Source organism: Bubalus bubalis, chromosome 12 (genome assembly GCF_019923935.1).
Source record: "Bubalus bubalis isolate 160015118507 breed Murrah chromosome 12, NDDB_SH_1, whole genome shotgun sequence".
NCBI classification, from domain to species: Eukaryota; Metazoa; Chordata; class Mammalia; order Artiodactyla; family Bovidae; genus Bubalus; species Bubalus bubalis.
In genome coordinates this window covers 90,896,360-90,917,248 of record NC_059168.1, presented here as the reverse complement: position 1 = coordinate 90,917,248, position 20,889 = coordinate 90,896,360, and positions in this window count along the sequence as shown.

Below are 20,889 nucleotides of genomic sequence, written 5' to 3'. Positions count from 1 at the left end.
GTTAGTCCTTTGCAGGTTTGCCTGAGGATTTTCACAACCAGTTGGGTCAGAAGACAATGACTATATAATAAGTACTTTCTAGCATATAGGTTGGAGAAGGCGATGGCACCCCACTCCAGTACTCTTGCCTGGGCAATCCCATGGACGGAGGAGTCTGGTATGCTGCAGTCCATGGGGTTGTGAAGAGTTGGACACGACTGAGCGACTTCACTTTCACTTTTCACTTTCATGCATTGGAGAAGGAAATGGCAACCCACTCCAGTGTTCTTGCCTGGAGAATCCCAGGGACAGAGGAGCCTGGTGGGCTGCCATCTATAGGGTCACACAGAGTCGGACACAACTGACGCGACTTAGCCAGCCAGCCAGCCAGCATATAGGCTTAGAAGCTATAGATGTGTTAAAGAAATAACACGAGATTATTTAAAAATGGAATTCATAGAAACATGAACTTTTAATAAAATTCAGTTCAGCTCAGTCACTCAGTTGTGTCCGACTCTTTGTGACCCCATGAATTTCAGCACGCCAGGCCTCCCTGTCCATCACCAACTCCTGGAGTTCACTCAAACTCACGTCCATCGAGTCAGTGATGCCATCCAGCCATCTCATCCTCTGTCGTCCCCTTTTCCTCCTGCCCCCAATCCCTCCCAGCATCAGAGTCTTCCAATGAGTCAACTTTTCACATGAGATGGCCAAAATTAAATTAATCAAATTAAAGCAGATTAAAAAAGTACTTTCTAGCATATAGGCTTAGAAGCTATAGATGTGTTATAGAAATAACACGAGATTATTTAAAAATGGAATTTATAAAAACATGAACTTTTAATAAAATTAAATTAATCAAATTAAAGCAGATAAAAATTAATAGACATATAAAGAGCTTATGAAACATTGTATGAAAATCAATATGGCCTCAAAAAATGGGCAAAGGGTATGAACAGATGATTCATAAAAGCAAGACTGGTTAATACACATGCTCACTTTCCCTAAAAATCAGAGAAACACGTTTGCTTATCAAAGCAGAACACATTGATAACACACACACAGACGATAAAAGTTCAGTGTAATAACATGGATTCATTCACGCTGGTGGGAGGTAAAGCTAGTTAGTTTATTTACCAGCAATTTGACGGTATGTGTCGGCTACATACACACACAACTAGAATATACTATAAACGGAATTAGGAAATTCTCATATGGAAAGAAAGTGAAAGCTGCTCAGTCGTGTCTGACTCTTTGTGACCCCATGGACTGTAGTCCATGGAATTCTCTGGGCCAAAATACTAGAGTGGGTAGCCATTTCCTTCTCCAGAGGATCTTCCCAACCCAGGGATCAAACCAAGGTCTTCTGCTTTGTGGGCAGATTCTTTACCAGCTGAGACACAAGGGAAGCCCAAGAATACTGGAGTGGGTAGCCTTTTCCTTCTCCAGAGGATCTTCCCAACCCAGGGAATCAAACTGGGGTCTCCTGCATTGCAGGCGGATTTTTTCCCAACTGAGCTATCAGGGAAGCCCTCTCTTGTGGGACATACACTATTAACAGTAGCTTCTGTTTTGTAGCATTATATAGTTCAAAATAATGTTTTTGTATTTTCTATTTTCCTGTACTTAATTTATAAGAGAAGCAGAATGACTTTTATTTATAAAAACACAAACTCCTTCACATGCTTCCTATGCAGAACTTTTCCATGTTAGCCTGACCCAGCTCATCCAGTCTATATAAAGTTTACCCATAAAGTAAAATTTTCACGGTATTATAGAATTAAAACTCTACTTTGATATTGAAACAGATCACGGCACTGAAAGGTGAGTTCATGTTAATACATAATAATGGGTCCTTGGGAGCAAAAAATGGTTCCCATAGGGCGTCTTTCAAAATATTATTTAAATAAAGCAATGCTGCAGAGACATGGTTTTCATCATTGCAGTGGAGGTTTAGTATATCTAACTGCGGTTTGAGTGAGCTTGAAACACTTAACCCATGTTTCTGGGTGAAAGGCAGTGAAGGGCATGGAGGTGGGGGACTACTGCAGGAGTTGGGAGAGTATGGAGTTGGGGTCTCTGAGCAAAAGCTCCCCAAGACCACACTGTCCTGATGAGCCCTCCACCTGCCACAGGTGTGTCATGAGGGGGGCCAGCAAGGGGACTTCAGTCCCAGCATCAGGAAGACCAGCCAGAGCAGCCACCCCATGCTGAGTTCTCTGCATATGAAAGAATCTCCCTGCATCTTAAATGTGAACCCAAGTCTTTAAGCTCCGTACATCCCAGGAACTAAGGGGCCTTGGCCACACCACACACCCTCAGAGAACCAAGCCCTCTTGTCTGTGTTGAGTCGGGGCTCCTTCCTCCTTCCCAGACCATCCCCTCTTCCCTCCATTCTTTTATTTCTTATCCTTTGATTGTATTCTGGACCCAGAGTCTTTAAAGCACATTAAATGCCAAAAAGAACCATCTACCCTGGAGCAAATCAGAACCAAGCCACAGCTGACCAGCATCCTTTGCTAAATGCAAGCCTCCTTGCTCCCCCAGAACCGGGGTGCTGTGCTTGATTGACAGGCAATAGGATTAAAATCAGGCAGAGCCATCTGACAGCTGCACTGCAATGCTCTGGGAGAAGAGAAAAGCCAGTGTTCTGAGAGCCAGGCCTGAGGCTGGACTGCACTCTGGCCGCTTCCGTGTCTTCAGGTCTGTGGGAGGTAGAGGATTCCCTCCCCCGCCCCCCGTCAGTGATGCTGCTCCGTCTTCCTCTGTGGGGGGCTGCTAACCGCCTCTGTGGGATGCAGGGTGCGCAGTGATAACTCAGCTCATCTCATGCATCCATGAAAGCGTGACAGATTGTGGACCACTGAGCCGCATGCCTGTCTTTTAAATTCAATAGTGATCTTATTTCTGTTATGATTTCATCTGCTTAAAGGTGAGCCAGGGCCACAGAAAAGAATTCCATCTTCTCAAAACAGACTTTTCTTGGAAACATTCCATTTACTTATTAGAAATTGACATCTACTTAGAATCAGCATGTTTAATTGCTTTACATAATCTCAGCCTCCCTTTTGAGAAAACAAAAATAATGCCAGAATTCTCCCCCCTTTACTCAGGGCTCATGTATGCATGGTTCCTGTAGTGTCCATTCCAAGTGAAATGGGTAAGACCTGGGTGAAAGCACTAATAAGATATTTCCACGCAGGTAATTGTTATCTTCTCTCCCCTCCTTTTGAGAATTAAGAAATTCTATAAACGATAATTTCATTTTCTGAGTAAGTGTTTTGGCAGTCCAGATGGGCACACATGCATCTTCACTAATTAATATTTGTTTCAAATAGTCCAAGCAACCTATCCCTTCTTCATTAATTAAATCAATTCTCCCAAGAAATGCTCTCCAAGTTTGAAAAACTTAGTGTTGACCATGGACAGTAATTCATTTATGAACATCCTGTCCAATTAAAACAGTTGTATAACATCAAGGACTTTTTTTTTTAACAGATTACTGGAGTGAAGTATCCATTAGTTGTGACATGTCCACAGCCCCTGTTAACTGCGGTGTGCAAATATAGCTCTGGCACACCCTTGCTCCCCCTGGTGAGTGCGGGCTTCATGTGTGAAGATGAGAACCCAGTTTGTTTATGCCAAGGCCACGTGACTTCAATCTGACCCAGTGAGAGAGGGGCTAGCCTACATCTAACGTGAATAAGTCAGAAAGAGAAAAAACAAATATCAATTACTGAACACATATATGTGGAATCTAGAAAGATTGTATGGAGAAGGCAATGGCGACCCACTCCAGTACTCTTGCCTGGAAAATCCTATGGACAAAGGAGCCTGGTAGGCGGCTGTCCCTGGGGTCGCGAAGAGTCTGACATGACTGGCGACTTCACTTTCACTTTTCACTTTTATGCATTGGAGCAGGAAATGGCAACCTACTCCAGTGTTCTTGCCTGGAGAATCCCAGGGACAGGGGAGCCTGGTGGGCTGCCGTCTATGGGGTCGCACAGAGTCGGACACGACTGAAGTGACCTAGCAGCAGCAGCAGAAAGAGTGTACAGATGATCTTATTTGCGAAGCAGAAATAGAGACACAGACATAGAGAACAAATGTATGGACCCCAAGGTGGAGTTGGGGGTGGAATGGATTGGGAGGTTGGGATTGACACATATCCACTACTGTGTACAAAATAGATAGCTAATGAGAACGTGCTGTACAGCTCAGAGAATTCCATTGATACTCAATGCTCTGTGGTGGCCTAAATGGGAAGGAAATCCAACAAAGAGGGGATATACATGCGCATATAGCTGATCACTTTGCCGTTCAACAGAAACTAGCACAACACTGTAAAGCAGCTACAGTCCAATAAAATTTTTAAAATATATAAAATTAAAAAAAACACACACACACAAGAAGATGCAAACAGTTAATTCTAGGAGATACAGGAGGAAGTGTTGTATTCCTAGAATCATTATTATTGCAAACACTGTCCATTACAACTACCTTATTCATTCTTCTGTTTAAAAGATGGGTCTCCTCTTTGGCAGTTATTGTGTTAAGACAAGGGCTTGCCAGGTGGCGCTAGTGACAAAGAACCTGCCTGCCAGTGCAGGAGAGGTAAGAAAGGTGGGTTCAATCCCTGGGTGGGGAAAACCCCTGGAGAAGGGCAAGGCAACCCACTCCAGTGTTCTCGCCTGGAGAATCCCATGGACAGAGGAGCCTGGCAGGCTACAGTCCATAGGGTCACACAGAGTTGGATACGACTGAAGTGACTTAGCAGGCATGCACATGTAAGATAGAACACCGCAGTTCAGGGGCAGAGACGCTAATCGGTGCAGACTAGGGGTGGGGCGGGCTGAGAAGGTGCAACTGGAGTGGTGGGTTTGGCATCGCTGTCCCACATCACCCATTCGGCAGGAGACTGGATTACATCACCTAGAGATGACTTAGAAGATATTTGATTCCTTTATTTAATCACTCTTCTGCTGCTGCCTTCTTTTCCTATTGACCTAAATTGTGCCCCAGCTAGATGAATGGGAACAAATTTAAAAGTCATGTTGGCATCTGGTAAATGTTCCAGAAGCACATCTATAGTCATGGTATTCACCACCTGTATTCACTGAATTGTCATTTAAAACATTATTTTTCTACTGAGACCCCCATTATACTTAGTAGACTACTCTAGCGTGCTCTAATTGTAATACATTACAAAGACCATTCTACAATACATGAGAAAATCTAGGCTTCCATGTGCACACTTTTATGTTCCTGCTGCTCACATGATAAAATTATTGGCTAAAGAACAATCCTCAGCTCTGGGTTAGGCGTACTGACTTTACATAGCAGTATCAAACTCGTGGCACCTTTAAGTACTGAGCTAAAAATTATACAGTGATTGTTTTATTTTACTCAGGATAAGAATTTCCAATTTACTGCTATTTTTAAGCCTATTAATCTTGGTTACAACTTTTAGTTTGGAAACCAGACTATGAAGTGGATTCTGGCTACATCATCTCCAAGATGAATATTGACTACTCATGCCACTCAACAGTATCTCAATTTATTCATCCAGTTCCTAAACAGTAATGCTTTTCCCTCTTCATTGCAAGCAGGAATGTGCAGGCACATGATATGATATTTCTCAGAGTTTATGGGCTCTTCATGGGGTGGCGACGCTTAAAAAAGGCAGAATAATGTTACACTCTGGCCCTCTGTCTCCCCTGGCAGCTATGACAGTGTTCCTTCTAGCTCCTGGACTGGGGAAACCTCACTGGCCCCTGACTCCATCTGCAGGTTCTAAAACCCTCAGGCTGCTCTGGACTAGAGAGTGGGTGTCAGGGACTGGAAGGCCCTTGATCCTGAGAGATTCCAGAATCCACTGGCTCTGCTGCTGCTGCTGCTGCTGCTAAGTCTCTTCGACTCTGTGCAACCCCATAGACAGCAGCCCACCAGGCTCCCCTGTCCCTGGGATTCTCCATGCAAGAACACTGGAGTGGGTTGCCATTTCCTTCTCCAATGCATGAAAGTGAAAAGTGAAAGTGAAGTCACCCAGTCCTGTCCGACTCTTCGTGACCCCATAGACTTGCAGCCTACCAGGCTCCTCTGTCCATGGGATTTTCCAGGCAAGAGTACTGGCTCTAGGACTTCCCAAAGGCCTGGCCAAACTTTCCTTCACTCAGAGTCCACCTTGCATTGTGCTTGGACAGCTTATCCAGCCCTCTGGATGTCTCCCCATTTTTTCTCCATAGGCATTTACTCTATATAAGGAACTCATATCCTTATTCCTGACTTGGCCTCCATATCTTAGGACCCAGCCATTGATGAGGCTGTGAAAATATTTATTGAAATTAATGAATATTTGTAGAATGAGCAAATGGGTTATTGATTAATTAAACCAATGGATTGAATGAGTGAATTGGAGGGATGGACGGACTTAGATGCCAATCATGCATGGTTCTGAGAGTTGGACTATAAATAAAGATGAGCACTGAAGAATTGATGCTTTTGAACTGTGGTGTTGGAAAAGACTCTTGAGAGTCCTTGGACTGCAAGGAGATCAAACCAGTCAATCCTAAAGGAAATTAGTCCTGAATATTCATTGGAAGTTCAGTTCAGTTCAGTTGTTCAGTTGTGTCCGACTCTTTGTGATCCCATGGACTGCAGCATGCCAGGCCTCCCTGTCCATCACCAGCTCCTAGAGTTTACCCAAACTCATGTCCATTGAGTCGGTGATGCCATCCAACCATCTCATCCTCTGTCATCCCCTTCTCCTCCTGCCTTCAATCTTTCCCAGCATCAGGGTCTTTTCAAATGAGTCAGCTCTTCACATCAGGTGGCCAAAATATTGGAGTTCCAGCTTCAACATCAGTCCTTCCAATGAACACCCAGGACTGATCTCCTTTAAGATGGACTGGTTAGATCTCCTTGCAGTCCAAGGGACTCTCAAGGGTCTTCTCCAACACCACAGTTCAAAGGCATCAATTCTTCTGTGTTCAACTTTCTTTATAGTCCAACTCTCACATCCATACCTGACTATTGGAAAAACCATAGCCTTGACTACATGGACCTTTGTTGACAAAGTAATGTCTCTGATTTTTAATATGCTGTCTAGGTTGGTCATAACTTTCCTTCCAGGGAGTAAGTGTCTTTTAATTTCATGGTTGCAGTCACCATCTGCAGTGATTTTGGAGTCCCAAAAAATAAAGTCAGCCACTGTTTCCACTGTTTCCCGATCTATTTGCCAGGAAGTGATGGGATCAGATGTCATGATCATAGTTTTCTGAATGTTGAGCTTTAAGCCAACTTTTTCACTCTCCTCTTTCACTTTCATCAAGAGGCTTTCAGTTTTTCACTTTCTGCCATAAGGGTGGTGTCATCTGCATATCTGAGGTTGTTGACATTTCTCCCAGCCATCTTGACTTCAGTTTCTGCTTCTTCCAAACCAGCATTTCTCATGATGTACTCTGCATATAAGTTAAATAAGTAGGGTGACAATATATGGCCTTGACGTACTCCTTTTCCTATTTGGAACCAGTCTGTTGTTCCATGGCCAGTTCTAACTGTTGCTTCCTGACCTGCATATAGGTTTCTCAAGAGGCAGGTCAGATGGTCTGTTATTCCCATCGCTTTCAGAATTTTCCACAGTTTATTGTGATCCACCCAATCAAAGGCTTTCGCATAGTCAATAAAGCAGAAATAGATGTTTTTCTGGAACTCTCTTGCTTTTTCGATCATCCAGCGGATGTTGGCAATTTGATCTCTGGTTCCTCTGCCTTTTCTAAAACCAGCTTGAACATCTGGAAGTTCATGGTTCATGTATTGCTGAAGCCTGGCTTGGAGAATTTTTAGCATTACTTTACTAGCATGTGAGATGAGTGCAATTGTGCAGTAGTTTGAGCATTCTTTGGCATTGCCTTTCTTTGGGATTGGACTGAAAACTGACCTTTTTCAGTCCTGTGGTCACTGCTGAGTTTTCCAAATTTGCTGATATATTGAGTGCAGCACTTTCACAGCAACATCTTTTAGGATTTGAAATAGCTCAACTGGAATTCTATCACCTTCACTAGCTTTGTTCATAGTGGGCCTTTCTTCCTAAGGCCCACTTGACTTCACATTCCAGGATGTCTGGCTCTAGGTGAGTGATCACACCATTGTGATTATCTGGGTCATGAAGATCTTTTTTGTACAGTTCTTCTGTGTATTCTTGCCACCTCTTCTTAATATCTTCTGCTTCTGTTAGGTCCCTACCATTTCTGTCCTTTATTGAACCCATCTTTGCATGAAATATTCCCCTGGTATCTCTAGTTTTCTTGAATAGATCTCATCTTTCCCATCCTATTATTTTCCTTTATTTCTTTGCATTGATAGCTGAGGAAGGCTTTCTCATCTCTCCTTGCTATTCTTTGGAACTCTGCATTCAAATGGGTATATCTTTCCTTTTCTCCTTTGCTTTTAGCTTCTCTTCTTTTCACAGCTATTTGTAAGGCCTCCTCAGACAACCATTTTGCTTTTTTTTTAATGCATTTCTTTTTCTTGGGGATGAAGGGCTGATGCTAAAGCTGAAACTCCAATTCTTTGGCCACCTGATATGCAGAGCTGACTCATTGGAAAATACCCTGATGCTGGGAAAGATTGTAGGCAGGAGGAGAAGGGGATGACAGAGGATTAGATGGTTGTATGGCATCACCGACTCAATGAACATCAGTTTGAGCAAGCCCCTGGAGTTGGTGATGGATAGGGAAGCCTGGCATGCTACAGTCCATGGAATCACAAAGAGTCAGACATGACTGAGTGACTAAACTGAGCTGAACTGAACTTTCATGGTCAATATAAAAAAGTCCAAAGTGGAAAAAAATTTTAAAAAGACCTATAATCCTATTCATTTTAATATCCAGCCACTTACATGTTACAAATGTATATTACGTTTGTTGGATGGACAAAGGAACAAATGGTATTTTGAACAGCACCTCTTGACCAACTTATAATTAAATACATGTGCATTCAGATCTAAGCTATAACACTTACTAGCTTTGTGACTGAGATAAAATTCTTAAGTGCTCTCAACCTTAGATTTCTTATTTATAAAAAGAGTACAATCACATGGTTGTCATGAAGATTAAATCTGATAACAGATGTTATCTAAGATTTCTTTTCAGATTTAATACAGACCACTTTTTCACCCAACACTCATCTCCATCTGGAAATCCTTTTGACCTTGACACAAATATCTTGCCATAACTTATCACCTTCACTGTGAGCACCCTATTCAAGCTGCCACCATCCTCACCCACAGAATTCCACTAGCCTGCTAACTGTCTCTGTGTTTGCCCCTAACAGTGCGTCTCCACACACCATTCAGTGTAACTGTGGTCGAGTCTGTGTCCAGATCCTGGGAGTCTTTGCTGGTCAGAGGAAGAGTTGTGGCTTGTACTCTGAAAGTGCACTACCTCCTCTGATTTCCCATTTCTTTCAGAGTACAAGCCACAGATCTTCCTCTGACCAGCAAAGACTCCCAGGTCTGGCCTCTGTGAATTTTTCTCCATTGTCTTTCCTTGTCTTTGGGAACACACTCAGCCTCTTCTCTGTTCCTCTGGCATGCCAATGATGCTTTTGTTTCAGGGCTTTTCCTGCAAATACCTGCTTGACTGATGATTTCCTCCCTCAGATTCTTGTTAACTGTTCCTTTCTTGGTTGATTCTACCCCACCCCCCGCCCCCCAATCTATTTAAATTGTAAATCACTCTTTCCAATGATGGCCTGCTAGGATCCTTTTACTCTAGCAGACTTCTTTTGCATAGCGCTTATCACCTTTCCATGCATACAATTTACTTATCTGTTTTGTCAATATAGTAATTGTCTCCCCTGTTAAATCAGAAGTTTCAGGATGATAGAGATTTCTTGTTTGTTTTCCTCACTGATAACATGTCTCATTTCTAGACGTACCTTGTACCATTTAAAATATATTTGTTGAATAAATGAGTGAAAATGTCTCTGGACATTTATCCTAACATGTACTAGAACAGGAAAGAAATTCAAGAATTTCCTCTTTTTAAACTAAAATGGGACATTTAATTCTCAATATCTGCTGCTGCTGCTGCTAAGTCACTTTAGTCATGTCTGACTCTGTGTGACCCCATAGACGGCAGCCCATCAGGCTCCCCCATCCCTGGGATTCTCCAGTCAAGAACACTGGAGTGGGTTGCCATTTCCTTCTCCAATGCATGAAAGTGAAAAGTGAAAGTGAAGTCACTCAGTCCTGTCTGACTCTTCAAGACCCCATGGACTGCAGCCTACCAGGCTCCTCTGTCCATGGGATTTTCCAGGCAAGAGTACTCAATGTCTAGTTACTGGGCAAAAATTTACTCTTACTGTCCACTTGTATACCTTTCTCTGATATTCGTGAGTCTAATACTTTTCAGTTCAGTTTAATTCAGTTCAGTCGCTCAGTCGTGTCCGACTCTTTGCAACCCCATGGACTGCTGCATGCCAGGCCTCCCTGTCCATCACCAACCCCTGGAGCTTACTCAAACTCATGTCCATTGAGTCTGTGTTGCCATCCAATCATCTCATCCTCTGTCATTCCCTTCTCCTCCCGCCTTCAATCTTTCCTAACATCAGGGTCTTTTCAAATGAGTCAGCTCTTTGCATCAGGTGGCCAAAGTATTGGAGTTTCAGCTTCAACATCAGTCCTTCCAGTGAACCCAGGACTGATCTCCTTTAAGATGGACTGGTTGGATCTCCTTGAAGTCCAAGGGACTCTCAAGAGTCTTCTCCAACACCACAGTTCAAAGCATTAATTCTTAGGTGCTCAGCTTTCTTTCTTTTAATTTTTAACTCTAATTTAAAAATACATTTTAAATCAGCTTTCCTTCGGCGCTCAGATGTCCAACTCTCACATCCATACATAACTACTGGAGAAACCATAGCTTTGACTAAATGGACCTTTGTTGGCAAAGTAATGTCTCTGCTTTTTAATATGCTGTCTAGCTTTTACCCACCCCACCCCCCCCCCCCCAAAAAAAAAGAAGAAACAAAAACAAAACACATCTATTCCTCCATCTCTACCAACAGTGCATGTACCTGGACTATTGTCAAGACTGCCTGACCCTTCACATGTGCATGTCCCTGAGCTTCTGAATTCCTAAAGAGCAGTTAAACTCCTTGTTTGAGGGGAAGTGACTTTTTTGTGTGTGAAATTGTGTGATACTCATGTGAACTACAAATTGGCACTTGCCATGAGTACTTGCCATCTACCTCTACAAAGATTGAATCATGTGCTTCTGCAGCTGCTAACCTTCAATACACCTGGAAGGAGTCCACAATGGAAATGAGGTGCTCTGTGCTCAAGGGAAAAACTGGCAGGACAGGTCTTCAGGCAGTTAGATATTTTCAGGAGCTGATTTTATGAGCGCAATTCTTGTATCTCCCCATATCTAGAAAAGCACTAAAATTCTTCATGGTGATAACTGTTCCTTGTGACCAGCAGAAACCTTCTGGAAAAATATGTGCTTGATTGCATGTATCTCCTCTTCATCAAAATCACATATATACTGACCTTCCCCCCTGTCTCTTTGGAGCATTTTCTCAGGGCTATCTGAGGTGCTGTCTCCCAGGCTGCAGTCTTCATTTTGCCCCAAATAAAACTTAACTTGCAACTCTCATGTTGGGCATTCTTTTTAAGTTGACATTTGGATACATTCCATTGCACCACTCAAACAAAAAGTCTTGCTAGCAGAAAATATAAAACATATAAACAACCAAAATATATTTTTAAATCAGAGTAAAAAATTAAAATAATATCTTCATACTGTAACATTACTATTCATTTGCAACTTGTCCATTTGTTTTATTATCTGCTAACCTTCGTGAAGAAACCAGTGGCAGCAAATGGCAACATTTTAAGAGGGATTTATAGAAGCCAGTGTCTACCAGCTAAAACATCTCATAAAATAAGGAAACATGCATCATTTGATTTTAGAGGAAGGATAACTTGTCCTATCTCAAAGAATGCCTCATTCTCCTGGTGCAGGAGATAAAGTGTTTCCCTCCCAGCAAGGAAGGCACAGGGATCCTGAAACACTTGTCTCAGGGAACTGATTTTTTTATTCTTTTCTTCCTCTTCTATCCCTTTTCCATCTTTCCTTCCTTTTATTCTGTCTTTATTTTAGCACCTAAGTAACTGTGTACCACTCCTGCCATCATCCTTAGAATGAAATCCTGTTTGATGGATGAATTCCTATAGCTCAAGAAGTGTATGTAACTTTTCCCTATTCACTAAGAGGTGTAACTGGAATTCTAACATGACTCTCAATTTCCTGAGGTCATACTCAAAGGAAATAATTAAAGATATCTTGATAAATTACAACTGAAATATACACATATATAATCTTTACCCCAAGATGATCACTTTGAAGGGATGGATCTTTTTGATACACATCACACAACTTCTGAGTGTTTCTTGGGCCAAATGTGTTAGTTTATGGCCACACTTTGCACACACATTTCTCATGGACAGTCCCACAGAATTGGCATTGATAAAATATTTTCAAGGGGTGAAAAGGATTTTGTAAATAGAAACATTGCACTTGAACAGTACTGCCGGGAGCCGGCATATTGCATATTGAGTGCAGCACTTTCCACAGCATCATTTTTCAGGATCTGGAATAGCTCAACAGGAATTCTATCACTGCCGGGAGCCAGCGTGAGGAACTCCGCCCATGACAAAGGTCATGAGGAAGGAGGCTCGGCATATGCAAAGGCGGGATCGAGCCTCAGGAGTCCCCCTGGAAATTCTCAAGCATCTACCCCCAAAACCAGAGTCTGCCTACTTTCTGCTTTGTGCTTTCACCTACACCTCTGACTTTATGGGGGGCTGTCCCCCACTATCTCTCTCTGAAAAGAGAGTTAGCTTACAGCTCCAGTTAATAATTCCTGGGTGTGACAGTGTTTAACCTACAAACTCCTTTGGAAATCCTCTAGCCTGCCTGAATAGGTTTTTCCGGCCACATGTGATTGTTCAGAGCCTCCCAACTGTGAGAGGCAGGAGATGTTCTAAACTGTCTAAACACAGATTCTTTTGAGTAGTTAAAAGATTGATTAGAAATTGTATTGGTGAAGGTTTTTTCACTTATTGAGCCAATGTTTGCTGCTAAGTCTCCATACTCCTTACCTACTGTGTCCTTGGCAGTGTATTGATTGATATAATGGGTGTATAGAAATGTAAAATGCAGCTTTGTCCAATGCTTTTTTGGAGGCTGGTGCCTGACTTTGGAATAATCACCTTTAGAGAAAGATAAGTTTCTTAAAATGTTAACAGGCCTCCGGGCCAGAAGATGATGTCAATCACCTGAACTTTTGCATATGATAAGTTTGAAAGCCTGGCTTCGATTAGGACCAGGAACTGCTGTCCTTGCATGACTCCACCCCTTTCCCCATTATCCTCTATGCACAACTTAAGGTATAAAAACTACTTTGGAAAATAAAGTGCGGGCCTTGTTCACTGAAACTTGGCCTCCCCATGTCTCTCTCTCTCTCAAATTCTGGCTGAGTCTCCATCTGGAGCGTGGAACCCGCCATGCTTGCTAATTATGCCTGGGCTTCTAAGATCCGACCGGGGAGGCCTCAGTGTCTCCTCTCCTTCGGGAGAACGGAAGGATGCCTGCGGCCTACGTAAGTGGTGCAAACTTCTTGTCTTGAAGTTTTATTGGTCTCCCGCATAAACCAAGCTACTCAGCCTCTTTTCTCCACTGAATTTTCCTACTGAGCTATCCTCATTCTATTACTCTTTATATCCTTAATTAATGTTTAATTAAGCAGTTGTTTCCTGACCCTCGCCTATGCCGTCTCTCCTTCGAATACCCTGGATCAGCTGGGGCTGGACCCCGGCACAGTACCTAAAAGCCACAGTGCGCCCAGAAGCCTCCAGGAAATCACTGGTGACTGGACTGTCCAGTGTCTGGATTGACAGGATCAGAGGACCGTAGGATAGAAGGGCGCACTGCTCCATATCAAAGGGTAAAAGCGAGCATCTGCAAAGTTTTCCATACGTTGCCGTGAGTTTAAGGCAACATTTAGTTGCAGACAATAGTGAATTCAATTCATTAAATAACCCTGTGAAATAGTGTGCATGGCTACTGACCTTCACTATGTTTACAGAGCTGTGCCACCTCACGGAAACACAAAGGAGACCAGTTTCACTTCATTCTTATGAACCTTATACACCCAGGAGCCCAGGCATCCTGCGGGTCTGAAAGGATGGAGGAAATGCCAAGGCAGCTGAGGTGGAGGAACCTGTCTCCATAGGGGGATGTGGAACTATTCATATACCTCTTTCCTCCTAAGAAGGAGCCAGGTGGCACCGACATGGGAAAGGTGAACAAAGGTAACTACGTGTGTGTGTGTTTGTCTGTGTGTAAAGATACTTCAGTTCGGTTCAGTTCAGTTGCTCAGTCGTGTCTGACTCTTTTGCAACCCCATGAATTGCAGCATGTCAGGCCTCCCTGTCCATCACCAACTCCCGGAGTTCACTGAGACTCACGTCCATCGAGTCAGTGATGCCATCCAGCCATCTCATCCTCTGTTGTCCCCTTCTCCTCCTGCCCCCAATCCCTCCCAGCATCAGAGTCTTTTCCAATGAGTCAATTCTTCGCATGAGGTGGCCAAAGTACTGGAGTTTCAGCTTTAGCATCAGTCCCTCCAAAGAACACCCAGAACTTATCTCCTTTAGAATGGACTGGTTGGATCTCCTTGCAGTCCAAGGGACTCTCAAGTGTCTTCTATAACACCACAGTTCAAAAGCATCCATTCTTTGGTGCTCAGCTTTCTTCACAGTATAATTCTCACATCCATACATGACCAGTGGAAAAACCATAGCCTTGACTAGACGGACCTTTGTTGGCAAAGTAATGTCTCTGCTTTTGAATATGCTATCTAGGTTGGTCATAACTATCCTTCCAAGGAGTAAGCGTCTTTTAATTTCATGGCTGCAAAGATACTTAGAAAGTAGATAAATTAGTTTGCACCAGCTATTACTACTATATGGGTTTATTTCCTAATTAGCTCATTTCTTCAGGCTTCCCAGGTGGCACTAGTACTCGAGAATCTGACTGCCAAAGCAGGAAATGCAAGAGAGACAAGGCCAATCCCCGGATTGGGAAGATCCCCTGGAGGAGGAAATGGCAATCCACTCCAGTATACTTGCCTGAGAAATCCCGTGGACAGAGGAGCCTGGTGGGCTACAGTCCATGGGGTCGCAAAGAGTCAGACACAACTGAGCATACACACATACACACACAGCTTTTTTTCAGCCCAACAGCATTTAAATGATACACTCCGCTTTTTCAAACTTGCTTAAACAGCTCTGCCACTAGTCATTCCAGAAATGTGAAACCTTGGGCTCTCTCTCTAAGAACCATAATATTTAAATGATTCGAGCAGCTCTTTCATTACTAAGAATGAATGGAAATATTGTACAATGATCTTACTCATTGTTGAACAGCATATAATGGATAGAAACTGAAAGAATTCATAGCAAAATGAGAATGACATTTTGAATCATCGGTTATTAAGGATAAACTTACTTTCTCACACAAAAGTAATTAAATCAAAATAGAAGCTGTTCAAGGAAGCTCTTGTTCCTTCTTGTGTCTGTCAACCATGTTTTATAGACAGTGTTTATTTATGTCAACGTCCACAGATCAAATGGACAGCAAGACTACCTCAAAAAGAACTGCAGTTACAACCCAGCTCAGTCCAATAATCTTTCATGCATCATCCAAGTTTAAAGCATCTAAAAAATATTCAAATCATCATTGGCCCAATTTTGGCTCCACCTCTGATATTGTCTTCAACAAAAACATTTTACCAAAATCAAAACTGAGTCAAACTTTTCCAAACTTTATTTGAAAAGTAGTTACAATAAATAGTAAAACTGATTCACCTAAACCACAAAATTAAAGAATGTTCAAAGAAGATGATGATGATAATGATGAGATATTTTTTTAAAGACAGAATTGTTTGCCAGATAATGTGCAAAATGTGGCAGAAGCATCACCTCATTTATTTCTAAAATAATCCTGTGAGTGCCATGCTTTTATCATGTCATGTTAGAATAAATAAAACCCATTTTTGGATGAGAAAACTGAAGCAAAAAGAAATCGAATAACTTGGTGGCTTCCCAATAGAAACAGAATAACAAGGGATGACAGAATAACAAAGGTTTCTCTGATTCCAGCATCTGAGTATGTCAATATCATATTAAAGTATTTTATCTGTAGTCATGCAAACAGGAAAATTAAGACACTACAACAGCTCTACTTAATAGTAAACAAGCCTTTCAGTTCCATTCAGTTCAGTCGCTCAGTCGTGTCCGACTCTTTGCGGCCCCATGAATCGCAGCACGCCAGGCCTCCCTGTCCATCACCAACTCCCGGAGTTCACTCAGACTCAACATTCATCGAGTCAGTGATGCCATCCAGCCATCTCATCCTCTGTCGTCCCCTTCTACTCTTGCCCCCAATCCCTCCCAGCATCAGAGTCTTTTCCAATGAGTCAACTCTTCGCATGAGGTGGCCAAAGTACTGGAGTTTCAGCTTTAGCATCATTCCTTCCAAAGAAATCCCAGAGCTGATCTCTTTCAGAATGGACTGGTTGGATCTCCTTGCAGTCCAAGGGACTCTCAAGAGTCTTCTCCAACACCGAAGTTCAAAAGCATCAAGTCTTCAGCGCTCAGCCTTCTTCACAGTCCAACTCTCACATCCATACATGACCACTGGAAAAACCATAGCCTTGACTAGACGGACCTTTGTTGGCAATGTAATGTCTCTGCTTTTGAATATGCTATCTAGGTTGGTCATAACTTTCCTTCCAAGGAGTAAGCGTCTTTTAATTTCATGGCTGCAGTCACCATCTGCAGTGATTTTGGACCTCAGAAAAATAAAGTCTGACACTGTTTCCACTGTTTCCCCATCTATTTCCCATGAAGTGATGGGACCGGATGCCATGATCTTTGTTTTCTGAATGTTGAGCTTAAAGCCAACTTTTCCACTCTCCACTTTCATCAAGAGGCTTTTTAGTTCCTCTTCACTTTGTGCCATAAGGGTGGTGTCATCTGCATATCTGAGGTTATCGATATTTCTCCTGGCAATCTTGATTCTAGCTTGTGCTTCTTCCAGTCCAGCATTTCTCATGATGTACTCTGCAATAAGTTAAGTAAGCAGGGTGACAATATACAGCCTTGACGTACTCAAGCCTTTAGAACTACACAAAATTTAGTGGAAGGACACGCATGAAACAGGCTTATAGAATCCATCCATAATTAAAACTCTGCTATGTGTTTTATAGGACTTCCCCGATGGCTCAGCGGGTAAAGAATTCACCTGCAATGCATAAGACACAGGAGATGCAGGTTCCATCCCTGCCTTGGAAAGATCCCCTTGAGGAAGGCATGGTAGCCACTCCAGTATTCTTGCCTGGAGAATCCCAAAGACAGAGGAGCCTGGAGGGCTACAGTCCATAGAGTCACAAAGAGTTGGACACACACTTTTATAGTTTATCTTATAGTTTAAAGATATCTTATAGTTTAACTTATATGCAGAGTACATCATGAGAAACGCTGGACTGGAAGAAGCACAAGCTGGAATCAAGATTGCCGGGAGACATATCAATAACCTCAGATATGCAGATGATACCACCCTTACGGCACAAAGTGAAGAGGAACTAAAAAGCCTCTTGATGAAAGTGAAAGTGGAGAGTGAAAAAGTTGGCTTAAAGCTCAACATTCAGAAAACAAAGATCATGGCAAATAGATGGGGAAACAGTGGAAACAGTGTCAGACTTTATTTTTCTGGGGTCCAAAATCACTGCAGATGGTGACTGCAGCCATGAAATTAAAAGACGCTTACTCCTTGGAAGGAAAGTTATGACCAATCTAGATAGCATATTCAAAAGCAGAGACATTACTTTGCCAACAAAGGTTCGTCTAGTCAAGGCTATGGTTTTTTCAGTGGTCATGTATGGATGTGAGAGTTGGACTGTGAAGAAGGCTGAGCGCTGAAGACTTGATGCTTTTGAACTTCGGTGGTGGAGAAGACTCTTGAGAGTCCCTTGGACTGCAAGGAGATCCAACCAGTCCATTCTGAAGGAGATCAGCTCTGGGATTTCTTTGGAAGGAATGATGCTAATGCTGTAACTCCAGTACTTTGACCACCTCATGCAAAGAGTTGACTCATTGGAAAAGACTCTGATGCTGGGAGGGATTGGGGGCAAGAGGAGAAGGGGATGACAGAGGATGAGATGGCTGGATGGCATCACTGACTTGATGGACGTGAATCTGAGTGAACTCCGGGAGTTGGTGATGGACAGGGAGGCCTGGCGTGCTGCTATTCATGGGGTCGCAAAGAGTCGGACACGACTGAGAGACTGATCTGATCTGATCTATAGTTTAAAATATTCAAAAAGCAAGAGATTAATGAATTTAGGTATCCATCATTGAGTTACCAGTGCTTTTGAGTTTGAAACTTACAAAGATAAATATAAAGAAATTCAAATGGAATTTTCAAAGATGTTGGAGATATAATATTTTTTCCATATTGATTTCTTATTGAATTTGTTTTCTGAGATTTGTCTTCAAAGTTCTTTAATTAGAGCAGCTGACTGGTTTACACAAATAAAATCAAGTGGAAGCTCCAGAAAGTCCCTGTATAGAGTCAAGGAGAACTCAGAGATGCTCCTGGAGCATCCTTCTAGATTCAAAGTGCTGCTGAGTCATCACAGGTGCTCAGTTTCAACATACTGCAATGTTTTCAGATGCAAATAAATGACATCATGCTTAAGTCTTATCAATAAGATGGTAAATATTCATCCCTGGAATTCTACTTCCTGGACAAATCAGCAGCTGGAAGGGACAAAGAACAGTAGAGGGTAAATTCCTTACTTCCTGAACATAAATACTTTATCTCCTGAATCATTTATGTGAAAGAATCACACTTTCAGAAAATTATTAACTGATGAGGAAAAAAAAAAGCTAGGTGGAACCTAAGAAGAAGAGGTTCTTATGTTAGTATCAAAATCAATGATACTAACATAAGAAAATGTTATGATACTAACATAAGAAAATGACCCTGATGCTGGGAAAGATTGAGGGCAGGAAGCTACAGAGGGTGAAATGGTTGGATGGCATTTTCAACTCAATGGACATGATTTTGAGCAAACTCTGGGAGATAGTGAAGGACTGGCATGCTACAGTCTTTAGTGTTGCAAAGAGTCAGACTTGACTTGGCAACTGAGAAACAACACCTAGATAATTGAATAATCAATTCTTAAAAGCAATGAGCTATTGAGCCATAAAAACATAGAAAACTTAAATGCATATTACTAAGTGAAAGAAGCCAATCTGAAAAGGCTACATACTGTATGATACTATATGCCATTCTGGAAAAGACAGAACTGTGGAGTCAGTACGGATGTTCTAGGCGCACTATCCCCTGAGATGGCCCAGGAACACAGAGCCGAGGGGATGAGGAGTGTGGCGCTTCTGAAGAGGGTTCAAGCAGAATACAGGAACCTCAGAACTGCTTTCTACTTCAGTGTCCTGATCTTGACTGATCTGAAAAGCAGTGTGAGGTTTCCCTGCAAAGGTGGCTATGAAAACAAACACATGTGGATATGGACTCAGATGCATGCAACTGCGTAGACCTTTTTTTTTTTCCCCACCGATTTGTAAAATTTTACTTTGGTCAGAATACATTTTGATAATAAAAAAAAAATTAGTAAAAATAAAGAGATGTAAAGGACCAAATGTGTGTCTTTTAAAAGTTATTTTAATACATTATTTGAAAATTGAACACGTTTCTTTATGAAAAAATAAAATTCTCCTCGTGAGAAAAGATGAAGCTTTCTCATCACCAAGCTGGGCCTGCAAATCCCTTCACTATTCAAACCCATCACCCTCCACCCAAATTCCACATTTAATTAAAGGGAGTTTTGCAATGATCTGTGTCCTTCTTATCAGTGAGCTCTTAAATCCTATTTCATATTCCACACTGCCCATTGAAGTCTGTGCATGAAAAGCAACACAGATGCCTTGCTGTCAGGGCCTCTTAGATTTTTCTAACAACCCTTTGAACCTGAGCTCGTTTTTCCTCGTAATCAGCTAAATCCTCAAACTTTAAGGAATGACTTTCCTCTCTCAAAGCCCCTTCTTTTCTTTGACTCTTTTGTTACAATTATATGCTACAAAGAAACTAGAGATTTGTTTTCTACTCTTACCAAAAAGAAAGAAAAAAAAAAAAGCCAAACCAGTTACAGAAACACATAGATAAAACCTTCATATTATCTGTAGTGGTTTGTACACATCTCTTAAAATAGGAGATGGAGGGAGAAAGCCTGTTGTTTTTATTAACACATTTCCCTTGAAGCTCTGAAACAATTTGGAAAGTAGCTGCTAAGGGAACATATTTTGGGAGAACTCAAACTGACCTGCAGTATTCAGTGTTTCTAAAAGCACAGTCTATGGAGATTGCCGTGTCATTCTCGATTTGTATCTCCTTCTAAATATCTCTTTTCAGTACAATATGGCTAGCAAGTACAATATAGCTCCACAAATACAGGAAACCCTGCTTGCTTTAAAGTCAGGCTTCCCAGCAGCTTCATTGCTATGAAAACAGAAAGTGACACAAAATATATTTTAAAAAAGAAAAAGCTAACACATACCTCTGGTTACCAAATATGCTTTGCAATTTTTTTTTAATCACTCTCACTTTTTTATTAAACAATGCAGAGCACGTTGAAAGAAATACGCAGAGCAGGAGACTCATCAGGGGACAGGTCTTGGGCCACTCTGTTCTGTAACAACCCACAGAGAACCACTGGTCCTAGGGTGACAATTCACTCATTGGGAGATGATGCTTTGGAAAG